This window comes from Buteo buteo, chromosome 5 (genome assembly GCF_964188355.1).
Source record: "Buteo buteo chromosome 5, bButBut1.hap1.1, whole genome shotgun sequence".
NCBI lineage: Eukaryota > Metazoa > Chordata > Aves > Accipitriformes > Accipitridae > Buteo > Buteo buteo.
In genome coordinates this window covers 21,014,502-21,032,812 of record NC_134175.1, presented here as the reverse complement: position 1 = coordinate 21,032,812, position 18,311 = coordinate 21,014,502, and positions in this window count along the sequence as shown.

Sequence of the window (18,311 nt, the reverse complement as noted above, 5' to 3'; positions counted from 1 at the left end):
GGTACTTAACCCGACACCCAGGGCTGAAGATCAGCGCAGCGTAGATTGCAAGGCTAGTGAAGGCCACAACTGCAGCAAGGGGCATGACGTGGCGCATCATACTCTCTGTTTGCCTTTAGCTGCCATGGGTACGAATGCCAGACTGCTAAAGACAAGGGACCACAAAAGCTGCCTCTTGCCCACCCCTTAAGCTGTTCATTCACTGGCCTGTGATCAGCAGCCAGCTTGTGACCATGGCCAGTGAACTGTCCCAACGCGTCCGCTATCCCATGCCGAATGCCTAATGCTGCATCTGCTCTCTGAGATCTCGTTTCTCAGCTACTTTGAAAATGTGGCAGAAATAAATCCTCCCTCTGCATATGTGCAGAGTTGTCAGCAGTTACAGAGGTCTGCCTGTAAAGTGCTCTGCGAAACAAAGACCATTGGCATTCGATGACCTGTTTCCTTGGTCAATCTAAATTGATGTTACAGTCCTCTCTGTCCTTCAGCTCTCCGAGCCGAGAAATTTGGAATCGCCTGTGGTAATATGGCATTGCCAAAAGAGACCTCAGCCCTGAAGTATTCCGGGCTATTTCCAGATATCATTTCACCAGGATGGAAATGGCCGCTCCTTCATCTGCACCATACATGTTAGTGCCATCTATTCCTGCCAGCCCATCCCTGTCCTGGGAGGGACACGGCTGCAGGAGCTCCCTCCCCCCGCTGAGGGGCCGCTCCACTCCGTGCAGCATTTATCCCCCCTGGGTTCAGAGGCTGCCACACCGCACCGCTCCATGCCCTGAACAACCACGCAGCTCTGCAGCATCACAGCGAGGGACGAGCTTGTCAGCTGTTTTTTCCAAATCTTGGTGTATTATTTAAAACCTTTTGAGGAGATATGTTACCTAGCTCATATTTTGGTCTCTCCCACTCTCATCCAAATAACAGATGACACCATTTAACTGCTAGAGCACACGATCCATCATTCCTTGCAACACCACAGGTGTACTGGCTACGCCATATGGCAACTTCTTATACTTGAACAGCCCCTTTGCATGTGTTTGCAGCAAAGAGTATTTATTAATCTGGATCTAGTGTCACATGCTGATGTGCTTAAGACAGGTCAAGTTTTGTAAGCCTCTCCTCACCTGTCATTTTGAAAGTCATGGTTTAGGCTTGGATGATGATCAGACGTCAGGGGTTTACGGCCTGCATATGTCAAACTTCTAGCTTTCATCTGAGCTGCGGTAATAAAATGTTAAATAAAAATTAGCGGCAGTAATAAGACTTTTCTCCATTGACTCCAGAAGGTTTTGACGCTTTTTCTTAGTGCAGGAACATTTACTTTAGTGATTTCCAGAACCGGGAGGAGCCAGCTCCATCCTGACCTGTTTTGTACCCTCGCCATTGATTCAGGTCCCAGAGCAAAAGTGGCAGCACCATAAACGAGTCCCTGCTCCCAATGACAAACGCACACTGATTGGAACTAGATCACAACATCACAGAAACAATACTGGTAATGCTGTAGACAGGTCTTCATTTTGCTGCAGCTTCTGTTCTTCTCCATTTTCTTTAGGACTTGAAAAAGAAACTTCAACACCTACAGGAAGGCTTGTCCTAGGAGATTTCTGCTCTGCTTTGGCAGTCTCAGGGGGTTCAGAGGAGCATCAGACTTCAACTGCAGGGCAGTGAGCTTCTCCTCCTCTAGAGCTCCATCCCTGCTACATTCAATCAGAAGAGAAACCTGTTAGACTCACTTAAAAAACAAACGAACAAACAAAATACCCCCAAAGCAATATTAGTAGATCTGATTTTTTTCCATTGGAGACTTGCAATATTCAAATTTTTAAAAACTATTTCTATGTTTCTTTGCACACTGTAAAATAAATAAAGGAGATCTACCTATTCCTTTTGCTTTTTGCAGTCATTCATTGCCTATCTCCTTCTTGAAAATTAAAATAAAATTGGGTACTGATGATCATTTATTGTTTTAAGACAACATATATCTCCATGATTTAGGCAGCAATCTTCTCTGTGGTTTAGGCACTGATCATAATTCTATGAAAGAACCAAGCAGAGGTGAGCTCTGCTGAAAACCTGAACAGATTTAAAACAAAAAATTACTTTTCCATTTTATGGCAGGTCTTTATTAAAGTGATATTTCCCCTCGTCCTATCCTCTGAAACCTACCGGAATTTTAAACTTTATTTCCACTTTTTCATTTAAGTGGGCACCTATTTCAACATCTTTAAAGCTATTTAAAGTTGAGATATTAAACATGAATAATTGCCTCCTGATTTCAGTGCATGATGAAATAAAAACTGACAATGCATGTCTTCCAGTGACATTCACACCTGCATCTGTGACAGAGACTTGTAATTTGATGAAAATTAACTTTACTCTGGATTAGAAGGGCAAAGTTTAAAACAGCTTCAGTATCATATGCTGCGTCACTTTTCTTCCTTCTGATATACATGGGGCATGGGGTGGCAGGGCAGGGGGGAAAGGAGTGGATGAATAGATGAAATCTGAGAGCTTTTCAGTCCTTTATTGGCTTGAAGTATCTCACTGAGTGAAAAAAAAAAAGAAGAAAATGGATGTCTGAGCATCTTATCAGAAAGCTCTTTAGAGAGGCAATAGGAAGACAGAAGCTTGTTGATCTCCAGCCTTCAAAAGCCCAAGTGTCTCTGTTATCTCCTGAAACGATTAGCAAAAAAAGTGCAACAACTCCTCCCTGAAAGTCCCTTAGCCTCTTTCTTGCAGGTTAAGCACTGCTCATTGAAGAGATGCAAAGCTTGTACTTGGGAAGAAACGCACCTGAGAAGTCCAGGCTTGGTTCGTGGACAGTGCATGCAACAGAAAAAAACAGTAGTGACATTAACTACATAAATGATGTAATGAATTATTAATGCCCTTTTGTGAACATAGTTAAGACCTGTGGGAGTTAAAGGATAACTACCAAAGTAAAAAAGTATATTTTAATGAAATATAAATATTAGATGGAATTTTACATGGAAATACTCTAGAGTCTTACACATCATTGCCAGGGAAGGAAAAGGCATATTTTGAATCTCTTGAGGTGCCAACTCATTAATTAGTATGGATATGAAAGATATATGCTTAGATGCATCAGTCAAGCAATTATTGAGGAAGTATAATTTGAGAGTATAGTCTGGCAATAATAAGTTATTTTAATGCTCATTTGTATTCACTTCATTGACATTTTATTTAGCAAGATCTAAACAAGTAGAAGCAAAAACTGCTGGTGCCAAGAAGACCTGCTTTGGTGAGCGGCTTCCCACACATCAGTTCTTGACTGCAGGCAAAGAAGGAATGAGTGACTCCTGAAGAAAGTCACTAAGGAGTCTGTCTGTGACCATGGCACGCTCTGCTTGCAGAGCACTTGTGAGGCACAGACCTTGCTGCAAGACCCACTGCTCCACCACTGTTGTCCAGCTTCCAGATCTTGGGGTAGGAGTCAGGTGGGGGTTACCCTTCGCTGTCCTCATTCCTTATCTGCTGCTTGTGCTGCTCAGCAAACCTCTTCCCTCGGGCAGACTGTGAGCAAAAAAGTGTCAAGGATGGTAGTGCTGCTGCCATGAGAAGATTGTTCCTTTCTTTAAAACTTCTTCCTTTGAGGTTTGGAAAACCGTGAGTTTTCACATCCTCTAAAACCCACTCCTGTTTCCAGAAATTCCATGCAATAGAGGCTGTGGAACTCAGGTCAGGCCCTATTCCCTAAATGCTCTCTACATAATAGCTATGTGAAAGCAGTATGAACGAGGTTGATGTCAAGGACCTAGTCTCTATTTCCATCCATGGTTTTCTACTTAATGTGGCTGATTTAGCTTAAATCTGAATAAGAGAATTTCAGTCTATGAAACTTGTTAAGGTTAGAACAGTCCATATTTACATTATGTTTGATACACAACATAAATGTCCACCTTAGAGTTACATTTTGTACCTGTTCCTTAGAGAAGCTGGAGTGGTTAATTTGACTATTTTATTATTATTTGTTTGCCGGTCATACTCCAATTTCCATCTAAAACGTGGTTTCTTTTATGACTGTACTTGAAGGACATTTGTTAAAATTATTTCCTTGCAAAGGATAAGCCCATTCATTAAATGGACATTCAGGCACCATCCTCTGTAATGGGGGTACTGGATGAAGGCAGACTTTCCCTCCCATTCTCATCGGGATCAGGTCGTCAGATAGAGACCCTTACCGTGCTCATGTGACAACACCTACGTTTTCAGCATTGATCAAGTGTGCTGTAAGCTCTGTCCCATCAGAGGTATTTTCCCTTTCAGTTTCTGAAGTGATTTTTCAGGACTTTACATACTCACCCTTCAAAGCAAGGCTGCGCAATGAAGCGTAGGAATGTGCATTCCTCAGAGCTCTTAATGTTTTTAGCGTTTCGTATCGCTTACAACATGCAGGCTGAAGAGAGTCTGAAACCTCAAAGGCACCTTTTTAATTCAAAACCTTCTGGAAGGCAGTCTTTTTTTTCATGCGGCTTTGCCAGAAGAATTCAAATGACTTCTCCCATTGATTTCTTTCATTCACTCTGTGCATTTCTCCACTCATTTGCTGCAGACCGATTTAGTGATCTCCATTTTTCTTTGTTACTGACAAACGAGGATCAAAAAGAGAGGCTTCACTGCAAAGCAGAGTCAAGCAAAGGTTTCGACTCTCTTTCACATGGCACTTTCTATTTCATCACACTTGGCAGCCCAAGGCATCACAGTCAAACGTGAGACATCATCGTGCCCCATAACAAATGCAGTAAAAAGCTTAATTTTCTCTTTAAGCCCCCTCACTGTAAAAAGTATCTTACGTGACTTATTGCTGCAAAATTGAGACCACTTCCCAGCTTGTACTTTTAATAACCTCTTTTTTTAATCTCTACGTTTTACATTTTCATTTGGAATTTGTCATTCTGTCTCCTCAAGGACTGAAAGCGAAGCGTCTTTTGAAACTTATATGTCCACTGTTTGCTACCTTTGTGGCTGAGGAGAAAGGTACGCTGCTAGTTTGTGCCTGTAAACAGCTGAGAGTGAATAACCTTGGTGCTGGGGAGTGCATCTAACTGTTTTCTGGTAAACTTATGGCCTCTGAGGTCTGTACTCTGCTTTCTTTCAAAAATAGCTGAATAGTCTGACGTTAGCGTGAACATCAAATAACAGAATTAGGTCTGGCAACGTTGTGAACTGAAACATCAGGAAGGGAAGTATTCCCCCCCTACTTTTCAGGAATATCACACTTCTTTTTCTGAGGTATGGACTAATTTGGCTCTTTTGTGTTAGACAATCTTTTGTAGGGCTGCATTCAATTTGTAAGTGGCTTGTAAGTGGCTTGTAAGTGAGAAAGGCAATTCAGCCTGTGAGAAGTTGGGCAATAGCAGCAGAATGCAGCAAGTCATTCACAGAGGAGAAACTCAGCTAGTCAGACCTCTCTGGTGCATCTGTAACACAATTAGATCCCCATAATGACCTTCATTAGGCCCAGCATGTAAGTCAATACAAACAACTTTCAACTCGATGAACATTTTCCCTCTAAAAAGTAACCTTTCGTTTCTATTGCTTTTGTACTGTTTTAGCCATATGCTAAATATTAGAATGCCTCATTCTCATTTACCCTTCACATATTAAGGTGAAAACTCTGACCTAGTGCATTCTAATTACTTGGCTTATTAGCTTCACATTATATCAGTAATGGTGTGATAGCCAACATAATTACTAGGACTTGAAAAATTATACTTTGCTGTACTATTTCATGAACTGTGAGATGGTTCTCTCTTCTTATTAACTTTCTTATTTAATGGGTTGACCAGATTTTTCATCTACCTAGACCATTGATCAAACTGATAATTTTAGATTTCAGCTGCAGTTGAGAAATTACCCCTTAAAATGGTGAGAGATATGTTTTATATAAGAAAATAGACATTTATTATTTTTCTTTGTTTCTTATTGACAGGCCACCACAATTAGATAGTTACTGCATGCTCTTTGAATGCCATTTTTAACTTACAGAACTTCATGAAATTTAGATGTTTTCCTCAAGGGAATTATTTTGGTTCTTTTTTTCTTTTGTCAAATTACTGGGTTTGTGTTCACTAAAATTCTGGTCTACCTTTTTGGATTAAAAGCTCTTTTCACTTTCTGGAAGAAAATAAAACTTCCACACCTTTTCCTTGTTTAAGTAAAATACTAACTTTCAATCAAAACCTGGCAGGATTAGTAATTGTTCAGCAGTTTAGTCTAGAAGTCGACTCTGATTCTGAGAGATGTTCTGATCCCAAATATTTTTAGTTTACAGGATAAAGATACAGAAGAGACTGTTTTCTTAAAATAGAGACTCTTACTGAATAGAATAACAAGATTCATGTAAATAGTCACACATCTGCCCTTAGGTGGTGGTCCTCTTTGATAAGGGCAATTGCAACAATACTGAACGGAGTAGACTTTCTGAAGCCATCAAGGCAAGAAACGGCTGTTGTCTACACCTCAGAGTTGACTCAAAATGCCTGGCTATCTTCAGGAGCCCTTCTTTCACTTCAGTGGAGAGACATAGCTCTTTTCTCTTTTAAGCACATTACTATGTTACACCATCCTGAAAGATGAGCATGCATGGTCCTGCCTGTGAAGGACCTGCAGTGGCTCCTGCTGCATGTGCTTTTCCCCCTTCATGGAGGAGACTGGTCCATGCTCCCTGGCCACTAGCCCAGGACTTCTGCCTACAGGGAAGAAGTCCCAGCCAGTCTCACGAATGTCCATGTGTCCCTGACAGAGGGGCAACTCCGAGGTGTTTCTGCAATATTTGTCCCCAGACCATGGAAGCAGAGGGTCAGTGTACAAACATCAGTCAGTCATTTTCAGTGAAATCGTCTTGGAAGCCCCTGGACTGAATTAATCAGCAAACCATCCCTGGCCTACTTGTTTGGAAGCAGTCACAGAATAACCTCCTGGCTTTTGGCAGATGAACCTGTACTTTTGCAATGCTGTGACAGCTGGAAGAGTTTGATGCTGTCTTGACTCAACATATCAGTCAGAAGCTTTCCCTGTGGGGAAATCTATGTGTGTTTTAGGCTTATTTAGTTGGAAAAGAAATGAAGCTCACTCGTTTTTGTTTGTTTGTTTCTTTCTTTCTTTCTTTTTCCCTCTATCTTTTTCTAAGCGGGAAAAGAAAATATATCTTCTTTCATAGCTGCCCAAATGAAAGGGGGAGTTATTGGGAGACAGACTGCCACAGGACTTTAAGGTTCACTGTGAGAATTTCACTGAAGTGATAAATCCCTTTAGAGCTCGTCCATCTGACCAGAAGACAAAGTGCAGCTGTGCATCATCACCCATTAACAGAATCCATTCTCCCTGTGCAGCTGTGCAATCAAAACCACCTCCCAATTTCACAACTGCATCTTTAAGCAAAGAGGAGATGGTGTAAAAATGGCCAGTGATTATTTAATAAATAATAGAAAATTACTTTTTTAATGTAGCAGAGAGCACCTGAAAATGTATTCTTCCTGCAAGATTTTGATGGGGTGCTACTTAATTCTATTGTGCTTGGTGCAATCAGTTTAATAGTTCTGATTTTCCTTGACCTCTCTGCATGACGAACATTATTACAAAAGGAAGTATATAAAAATTTTCTAAAGGTAATAGCAGAGACAAAAAAGATAAGAGGCAGTTCGAGCTTGAATGTGAGACACCAGTGTTAGTGCAGACCTACAGGTGGCTTGACACTTGCCTGCTTGAGTGATCAGGGCTCAGTTCATGCTGCATTTGAGATTAGCAGAGGTATTAAAGCCACAGCCCTCAATATTAAAGAGAGGGAAGCGAAGGCAGAGAAATTTCAGTCCCAAATTGGATAAATTTTCCAAGTCTCTGGCTGCAGTGCAACACTCATTTATTTGCAGGTGAATTTAATAGACAGGATGTTGAATGAGGAATTACTTCCCAGAGTGGTATACTGGGATTAGGTAGAATCTGCCTAAAGCCAGAACAATAGGTTGCTTTTGTGCTAATTTGTGCTTTAAAAATGATTAAATGCGCCCGACATTTTAGGTAATCTTATATATTTAAATTAATATGAAACTCAAACTGTGTTTTTGGAGTCCTTTCTTCACTAGCATATGCCTATGTTATAATATGCATTGTAGAATATATATAACTGTGTATCTTGTGGTTTCCCGATAATTTAAGCAAGAGAGGCTTTTAAATTAGCTATTAAATTACCATTCAGAGATCTGATCATCTTCTAATTTCTGTACAAAGTCCTCCACAGGGGATAAATCTAGCTTAAATGTTCTCTTCTTCCTAAGATTTTATACCCTGGCTGTAAGATGATATAAGATTCCTGCATTTCTAACTGAAATTCATTACAAACATGTGAATGGCTTTAGCTCAGTTTTGTCAAATAAGTCTGTATTTCAATTGTAAATGTATCCAGAATTATGAAGAAAAACATGATTTCTGGTTTTGTTCAGTTCTTTTACGCTAGCCACACATGTGATATCCAAGTAATTTAGAAAAGCACAAATAGTGGTGGGTTTTTAAATACTTCTAAATGCTATTTGTCTCCCCAAGTTCCCGTATTTACTAGCAGAATTAAAATTCTTTATTTTTTTTAATTTTTTTAAACTTTTTTTTAACGTTTAATTCTTAATGTTTTATGTCTTCTGACTTTTTGGGCAGATATATGCTAATTGCTTTTCCAGGCAGCGAACTTGCAAAGAGTTGTCTCGAGCTGAAGCAGGGAGTGAATTTCTTTTCTGCTCTGGAGAAGATGTGAAGCACGTTCGGTGCTTTCCCCTTGCTCACCATGGCAGGAGCCCTGCACCGCTGCCCCATGAGCTGCTGGTGCTACTGCAGCCTGGGAGCAACTTGGCTACGGTGTGTTTGGGAGGGATGTTTGTTCGGCAGATGTAAACAGAAAAAATATATGGCTCAAGGATAGCCAAACAGAGATTAGGATAGTAGTGGGGTACTCTGGGCTTCATTTCCCCTTCTCTCCCTTTTTGGGTTTTCCTACCATTGCTGCCTTTCCAGCTGACCCCCGTTAGGGCAGATCCAGCTTCCTGACTGCAGTCAGCAGGGCTCAGAAATATTTGCTGCATTAGTTTTTTGTCCCCTCTTCATTACTGCACAAAATAGCATCTGTTGTGACAAATAATGTCACGCCATTGTGTGTGTCCGCACCACTGAAAACAGATAACCTGTGTCCACATGAGCTATGGGAAAACCTGAAGAATAAAATTGAGGATAGCCTAATTCTTATCTGTTTTGTGAGTTTTGTCTCACAAGGTGCTCTCAGTCTGTGTTATCTGAGTTGTACTTCCTCCTGCAGAACACCTTCTAGTAATGTTATGTTGATGACAGAGCCTTAGCTAGGAATTCTGTTGTCTTCTCCTTGATAAAATAAATAGAAAATACAATAAAAAAGAGTTGGCCTAGCCTTTAGTATTTAAAGTAGTAACGATAAAATCAGAAATACTATATCTGAAACCAGACTGAACTCGTGCTCTTCTCTTGCAGCCCTATTGAGTTCATTTAGTAAAAATTTATATTGTTGCTAAGTTTTTGAGCCTATAATTGCAAACTCAACATGCAAGTTCAATATATGCTTTTTCTGGTTCCCACTGGTTTTCAAAACTAAACAATTCTTTTCATGATGCACGAACTATTCTCCAGTACCTGCATTAGCCTAGCAGAACTATCTCAAGTGATACGATAAAGTCACAATTTTGATGCTGTGTTCCACTGAGTACAAAACAGCATTCAAAATTATTGGAACAAAATGCTTTTCAAATATGGTTCCTTTCTCTGGGTTTACTGCTCTGTGTTAACATGACCATTCACCATAAGCATGAGGGTCTACACTTCTTTCATTCCAGCTGCACAAAAGTATAATTCCACAGACTGCAAGCCATGATCCACTGCTAGAGCAGAAGGATAAGGATGCCTTTGTCTATCTCTATAATGGACTAATCTATTCCTGGGCAGGTTCCAGAGTGTATTTCCAATAAATTCTCACTATCACAAATTGCCCAGACATATGTAACCCCAAAGGATACCATTAATTTTGCTTCGATACAGATTATAGCAGACTAATTATTTGTTCCTCTTGAGGTTCCCACAGATGGGGCGTAGCTATATCCATTGTTAAAGGCTAGCATGTGCCTCTCTAAGAAAAGTATTTACCTCTCAAGGTTTCCTTTGCTCCTTTGTTCTTCTGTTGTCCTCTAACACTCTCAGAAGTTATTGTTATTGGGTACTAATTTAATAAAAATGCAGGAGATTCTGACTGAAATGATAACCACCAAAGCTATTCAATTGTTTTTCTGTGTAACAACTCTGATTGAAATTCTGGTCACAGCAAAGACGAAGGCAAAATTTCCTTGGCTTCTGCGGGGGACTGGAATTTCATCTAAGGTGAATATTGTTTTTGATTTAGACACAAATATCTTATAACAGTTTCTGATTCACAAGTCTCGTCTAGCATAATACCACATTAAGCAAGCCAAGAAACCGTAATCTAAAGGATATTGTCAAGTGGAGGCTGAACATATATTCATTTCAGGTACTGTATGCTAAATACAAATCTCTTTACCTGGCATGTGATGTCTACCAGGAGATAATATTATCACTTATGTCCCATGTGCTGTAGAGATCATCACTTTCAAGGTAGAGAAGGACAGCAAAAGAAAGAGCAACACAGGAGGAATGAAAGTAGCAGTGGAAGAGAAGAGAAGCTCTGGTAGGGAATGCCTTTTAAATGATGTAGAAATACTTCAGAAATACTTGAATTCTTTTCTAACACAACCCTCCCCCATCCTTTCTGACTGACTCTTTAGACAAAATACATGTCAATAAATCCCAGGTTTACTTTTTATATTCTGTACTGTCCTATGTACTTATGTGAGAAAATGATTGAAATGCTCAAGCTGAAAACACCTAAGGCTTAACCAGCTAGTTAGCTCTCAGTATTTCAGGAAACAGGTGATAGAAATCTCTTTTGAATCCACAGTTTCCTTGTAGCAAGAAGAGCTATCTTAATACTATTTTTTAAAGGAAGACATAAAGCAAGCCTAATATACATACATACATTCATATACTTGGGTTACGTGTGGGAGAAGAGGAGGGGATTTTTCCTGTTCTAGGCAATTACCTACCCTATCAATATGTATGTATTTCAGCACTTGCTTTTTTCTCTCCATTAATTCAGACCTTGAATATACATGTTTATTTTTAAATAATTGCAAATTATCCATGAAATGTTAAATAGGATAATGAACTCATTAAGCATTAATCACATACCATAGTTCAAGCATGAAAGCAGGCTATTCACACACATTTCTAGAGAGTTATCATGGAATGTAGAGTGATTTGAGGAAACCAGGAAGACCAGCGGTTAGGGTGGTTGCACAGGACCTGGGAGATGACAGTACATTTCATCATCCCACTGCAGATGTTTTGGGTGCTGCTGCTAAAGGATCATGACTCCCTTTGCATCATTAGAAGAGTGATAAAACTTCTCAGTGGGAGGGGAGGACAATAAGCGCATGATGGGGCTTGGGGGATGTTAGGTGACACATCTAATGAAGGCCATTAACATAGTTAGATTTTCGTGGAGCAAGAGAAAAGTCATTAGTCTTTTTGTGTGTTAGCTGGAGAAAGAGTGTGGAACAAAGTAACTTTTCCTCCAGGAATTTGAATTCACACAGAAGAGAGATCTTAAAGTTCTTTTGTCACCTATCCACAACATGCCAGGGGAGCCATTATGGAAGCAGTCATCTCTTAGAGGATATAGTTAAAATGCATGCACTTTTGAAGTTAGGCATATAGGTTTAGGTTAAAATTGCTTAAGCTGAAAAGTCAGTGTAAATATTTTTTTAAATTGCGTTCACTTTTTTTAACTCAAAATTTTGAATCCTTAAATAAGTCAGGGAAAAAAATCTTGACAAAATAATTTTATTTCAGGTCAGGTGGAATGTTTTGTTTGATATAAAGCCTTTTCTTGGTGAGAGGTATTATTTTCATAAGAAGTATTAAGAGTAAGTGTGATACAATCAAATTTAAAAGAAAATTGTTAAGCTATGTTGAAATTTACTTTGTGTAGTTCTAGTGACAGAAGGTGCTAATTTCACCAGAAAGCCCACATGTATTTGGGATCCTATCATTGCAGTCACTCGTTGTGCCGATAGCAAATATTTTGCCAATTCTTGCTTCTTTTGCAAAACTTATCAAGGTTTTACTTGGCAATTTACTTTTTACTTTGGCAGTCTCTGTGAATAAAAATATTCTTTTGAACATTTGTAAAAACAAAAAGAATGATTTTCTCAATTAGCTGCTTAACAACCATCCTAAAATAAGTTATATTTTGAGTAGCGGTAAGGTAGTATCTTGATATTAGGTAGTATTTATCTATTTATTTATTTACAGTATTTCATAAAATAAGGGAGTTAAATGGCCAGTATCTTACTCTGACTTAAAATCTCAGATATCCCAAAGCCATATTTTCTGCACTAAGAATTGTGATCTTGTTGCTATATTCGACATCTGTGTCATGAAATCGCATCAGCCAGGGAAGACCCCTGACAACTTGGAAGGGCACAGGGTTTGCACTTGTCTGTAGTCATTCAAACCATGACAAACTGAGTCAATTCGTGAACATCGGAAATGGGCTGTTATTGAACTAGGACAATAAATTCAATCATACCCACATGAGTGTATAGCATCCCACTGCCTAGAGATATATGCTGTAAATATAGCTTCTTTCATTTTCTGAAATACTACGTATTCAAAAATACATGCAATTTATGGATATTTTTTCTTTTTGTGAAATAAGTGGCTGTGCTTGGGGATTATTTTTTATAAACAAGCAATAATAGCAGACCAAAAGGGCACTGCCATGGAATTCAGGTTGCTTAATCTTAATCTTGTGCCTCTCTAAATACAGGCAGTGGTTAAATTTAAATCTCTGGCATATAAGAGACCATGCCAGGATTTAGCATTGCACATCCCTTCCAGTCTTAGGGATAGCTTTAGGTGCCTCTTCTGTCCCAAACTGCATTAGCCAACTCTTCAGCTTTACAGATGCTTTAGCTCAGACACCTTGGGAACTGAACGCTAGAGCACTATTGGACAAGGTCCAATGCTCTCCTCTCACCATGATACTGGTGCTCTTGCTTTCTTGTCCTAGGAATGATTCAATTCAATCCTGCATATCAACACACACCTAATTTAAAATTCATAATGAATCCTATTGATCCCAATGATACTGCTCTCACCTATGGAAAAATTCAGTACCTTGCTGAATTATGGACTTTGTGCCATGATGGCATTAATGATATTGGACCAAATTCTCTAAGGCATAAAGCCAGTAGAGGTCAATGCAGTTACTGTAGCCTGCACTGAGCATTATGCAGTGGATATGCAATGCTCCAAACTCAAATCTCAATATGCAAAAATGTACTGCAATTATGGGGCAAGAAAGAGTGTGAAGAACCAGCAGAAATGTTCTTAATGCAGAGGATTCACATGTTCCCTGTCACACTTCAGAATATCAGTGAGATGCAAACTATGATGGTAATGGTTATTCATCCTCATTTGGCCTGTAAGGACACTCGTAGCTCAAATAACAAACAAGTCTGCTCCTTCCTCCTGAGGTTCAGCATACTTTTTGGCAATATATTTGGCACATACCCAACAGACTTTAGCATTAAAGATGCTTTTTTATGGTTCCCAGTAGTCAAACAGTGTGAGAAAGATATTCAGTTATGATAAGTAGTGTTAATAACAATACATTTATATTCATAAGGCACCCATAGATTGGAGAATTACGCATGTTAACTCTTAGCATAACTACAATAAGAATTTAATTAAAAAAGTTAAGGAACTGAAGTCCAATAAATTCTATAATTACCCAGACAAAAAAAAAAAAAAGGCAAGCTTAATCATTCACACATAAACTCCCTCTCACATTGTCCCTTTTCACTTATTCTGAAAAAGTCACCAGAAGCATGTATCAAAACAAATAAGAAAAAAAGATGGATTTTACATCTAGGTACTTCACAGATGACATTACATAGTTGTCTGAAATGTTGTTTATTAGGAAGTTCCAGAACAGAGGAATACTGCTACGTGATTTTAGAGAAACAGACTCATTAAAGAACATTTCCATTAAAATGATTTCATAATTCTCTCATCATGCCTTAAAGCTGTTTTAACATGTCAGGTAAAGCTTCATCATTGCATGGATCATCTAGTGATGCAACATTAGGAAAGTAAATGGGCTATTATTCTTATTTTCACCAGGGGGTAGAGCTGGAGGAAAGACTGTGCAGCAGGAGAGGACCTGCGTCACCAGAAGCGCTAGTTTTTTGACCCTTGTGTGACCCTTATGCCCAGATGGGTATAACTAAGAGCACTCGTGAATCTCTAGTAAGCATTTAGGTTCCAAGAGCAAAGTAAAAGTAGATACACACACCCCTTTCTTTGCCAGGGAACATAATTCCCTTCCAGGTGCTGAGCTACCCTCTCTATTTATCAATCAAATAGCGTGGTCTTTCTCACCAGTAACTAGTCATGCCAATCCAGACTGTAGGAAAGCTCTTTAAAACATGTTTGACCAGCAGGTAGTTAGGTGTATTCGTCTTTCATTGAGGGCAAGGAAATATTGCTTCTCTTGTCCCCAGAGCGTGGGACAGTCCAGGTTTTCACTTTGCGTTCAGTTTGCTCTGCTCTGCCAAAGTTCTCAAAAATAATCCTTCATACAAACATGAAGAGGCAGACACTTTGTACTTGACTTGTATCATTCATCTTTTATCTAATGTAAATTCACTAAAAAGAGAATGAAATAATAATTTCTTCTAAGAATTGCTGAGACAAGTTGTTTATTTTCTAAAACCCCAAATGAGCCTATTCAAAATGGGGCTCAGAATCTGGTAATACAGATGGCAAATCATTTGTAGCTGGTGGATTGCCTAACCCAATAGTTATGGGGAGGAACTAATGACAAAGAACAGGCAGTTTTTCTCAAGCAATTTCTATTTCTTTTTTCCAAGGAATTAATATGGTTCTTAAAAAATATTGAAAAACTGTGAAAATAGCAGTGGCCACAAAAAATCAAAACATACTGCATAGGAGCAGACTTGTTTTCCTAGACCTATCTTTCACAACCAAAGTGCTATCAGAAGGCAACGTTACGAACTAAGTATGAGCAGCTTAAAATTACCTCAGTCACTCAATCGACTCACTCAAAAATGACAAAACTGATTCCCTTCCACCTTGCCATCATCCATTATTGTAGAACTGGAGCGGCATGTATTAAATAAGGGTCTCTAATGACTGGCATAAAGAATACTAGTATACCAGGTGAGATATTACTTGCTGGCATGGTCTTGTGTCCTTTATAACTAGAGAACAGGCTGCAACTGATAAAACACTTGCAAGGAAAGGGATAGCAACCAGCCTGTCTCATCTTATTCCCCATATGTTCCTGTAAATGCTCTACCTTCACTTGTAAGTGCACTTTATGTCTACAAAGTCTGCTCTTGGTCAGTCCCATCCTCACTGCCAATAACTACAGAAGGAGCCAGAGGGAACGGGTCCTCTGGCTCCAGACACCCTCTAGCACCAGGAAGAGATCCTTCAAGAAGAGGCCAGAAGGAAGACATAGAGATGTTTTCAGTAAAAAACATTAAAAATGTTTCATTTGTCACACTTCCATTCTCTCCCCTCTCCAAATCTTGGCCGTATCAATGACCAGCACTTAGTGCCTGCACTCAGATTGCTCATAAAATTGTCAACAAGACAACATCTTCATTTCCCTTTATTCCTCCAGTTCAGTTATACTGATAATAGCTCTGTCTGCCATCATCTCCAAAACTGACTAGGGAAAGAGATTACAGAGGCATCATTTAAATGATTGTTCATGCAACGGATAGCCTATAATTTCTAAGAAAGGGTTGCCCTCAGATAGCCCCATCTTTGAAGGAATGGATTTGAAATAAAAATAGACTGATTAATGAATGTATAATCTTGCTTGAGGAGGAAATCACAATCAACCCTAAAAGGAGTCTTAAGCTGTCTGGAATAAAATGATTTTGAATGAAAGACTCAAGCTGGTAAACATACTGAAAAGGGCAGAGAGCAGAGCTCTACCTCTCATGGGAAGACAATTTGATGGGGGAGATAAAGACTGGAAGCTGGTTTAGTCTACCTAAGTATCGCATACTTCAGGGGTTTCAAAATATAAGTATGATCCTAACAATATAAATCCTGTAGAGGACATCATCATACAACATTATCTTAATAGGAGATTCACAGGTTTCAAAACACAGCTCATCTTATAGGGGAGGCAGCATTCAAAGCAGCACTTCAGCTCCCTGCTGCATTCATTGGGTGGGAAATTGAACAAGTATGATTATTATAGTATTGCCATTTGTATCTCTGCAGTAAGGCTTGTATCAGCACTTACGCTGTAAAACCAGTATTTTGAAGAGTTTTATTACCACAACACCAAAAGTGGTTTTTTTTGTCAGGGTTATATTTGGTTCATATAGCCTCTGTGTGATAGCAATCCTTATTTCACAAATTTGGAAGATGCAAAACTGACTTCATTTTAGGCTATGGATGTCCAAATATTAAATAATTGGATATTTACAGGTTTTGGAGATTGCCACGTTACTCCAAATCAACATTGACTTAATAAATGAATTTGTACAATATTTAAGTTACTACTGTGGTCTAAATCAACGTTGATATAAATTAAACTGACAAATATTTATATTACTATTATGCTTTAAATTCCAGTATTACTTAATCAATAAATAGGGTTGTAATTTATGCCAGGTGGCTAAAGCACAGAGATGGTTTCTAGCCTAACCATTTTACTATACATACCAAAGAGTATTTACAAACTAGTCTATAATTACTCAGCTGCTTAGGTGGGATGAATTGGTAGAATATTTTTAACACTGGTAGGAATTCATTAGCTGCTACCAGATCACAGCACAGGCAGCTCTGCCACAGGTACTTGCTCTTATCCAGCATCATTCTAGCAGGTATTGTCAAAGACAAGACCAAAACATTGATCTCCTGACTAAAAAAAACCCTAGGCCTTTTTCAATTTTCACATCCTTTCACATGAGACTGAAAGCAGCTATTTGGGATACAGCCCAGAAATATGTCAGAGAAACCTCTGCATAAAAACCTAGCAATGACTTCTTAGTTGTCCCTTATTTTAATCATTCATTCCATTTTCAGGTCTAGTTTCACAAAAATCCCCCCCCAAGACACTTCTTTGAGAATGTAGGTGTTAATTTAAACATATATCACACCATGATGCTAATTAAGTTCCAAAATGTAATTTTTCATAGAAAAAGGTATTCACAACTGTTGACCATTTCAAATCACTACCAAATCCCTAATGTGATCAATTTAAAATAATGACAAAATTATCTGCCAAAATTAGGGACCAGAGGCGAAATATATTTAGAATGTGTAGAATAAGGAGCAAAGACATAATTTCCATGATTTATTTGCTCTGTAGCAGTACCTATGAGTACAACTACAGTCCTTGCCTCAAGCATTGAACAATTACAGGGCTATTAATGCAAAATGCATCTAGTAGATAACACAAGTCAGGTCTGTGTGGGAAGTATACTGGATTGTAGCACCCCTCTTACAATACCTCTCAAAACACACTTCGACCCACAAGAAAAAGCAATACAATTCTCCCCCAAGTCCTCCCCATTCACAGAATGCAGCCCTGGGAAGTACACTAGAATAAAGTTTGGGACTTGACCTGTTCAGCATTTTCCTAAAGCTGATACTAAATTGTTGTATGCCTCTGATGAGACTGATTACTATTTTATCATTTTTGAGCCACGTACTTTTTTATTTATTAAACAACAACCCATGTTCCCACTTTTTAATTTTCCCTTGGACACCAGACCTTCTTATTCCTGACTGTTTCTTTTCTGGAATGACCCTTCATAACTTTTATTACCTTGCTAAGAAAGGACATTTTTTTACCTTCAAATCTTCTGCAGGCCATCTTCATCCACATTTTTCAACCAGATTCATACAATCTTAGTAATGTATCAGTTGTTCACTGGCAAGTCTGACAGCCTGTGAATTTATTGGGCGCATAGTCTGGTCTATGACTGGCAGAAAAAAAGATGTGAAAACCATTTGCACAATTTAATCATGGCACATTCAATACTGCGTTCAGTAACAAGCAGTGGTTTCTAACACTCAACAAGAGGAAAGATGCCAAAGTCTAGGAATGCTCTTTTGGGCATGGTGAGGAACATTGAGCATTTTGC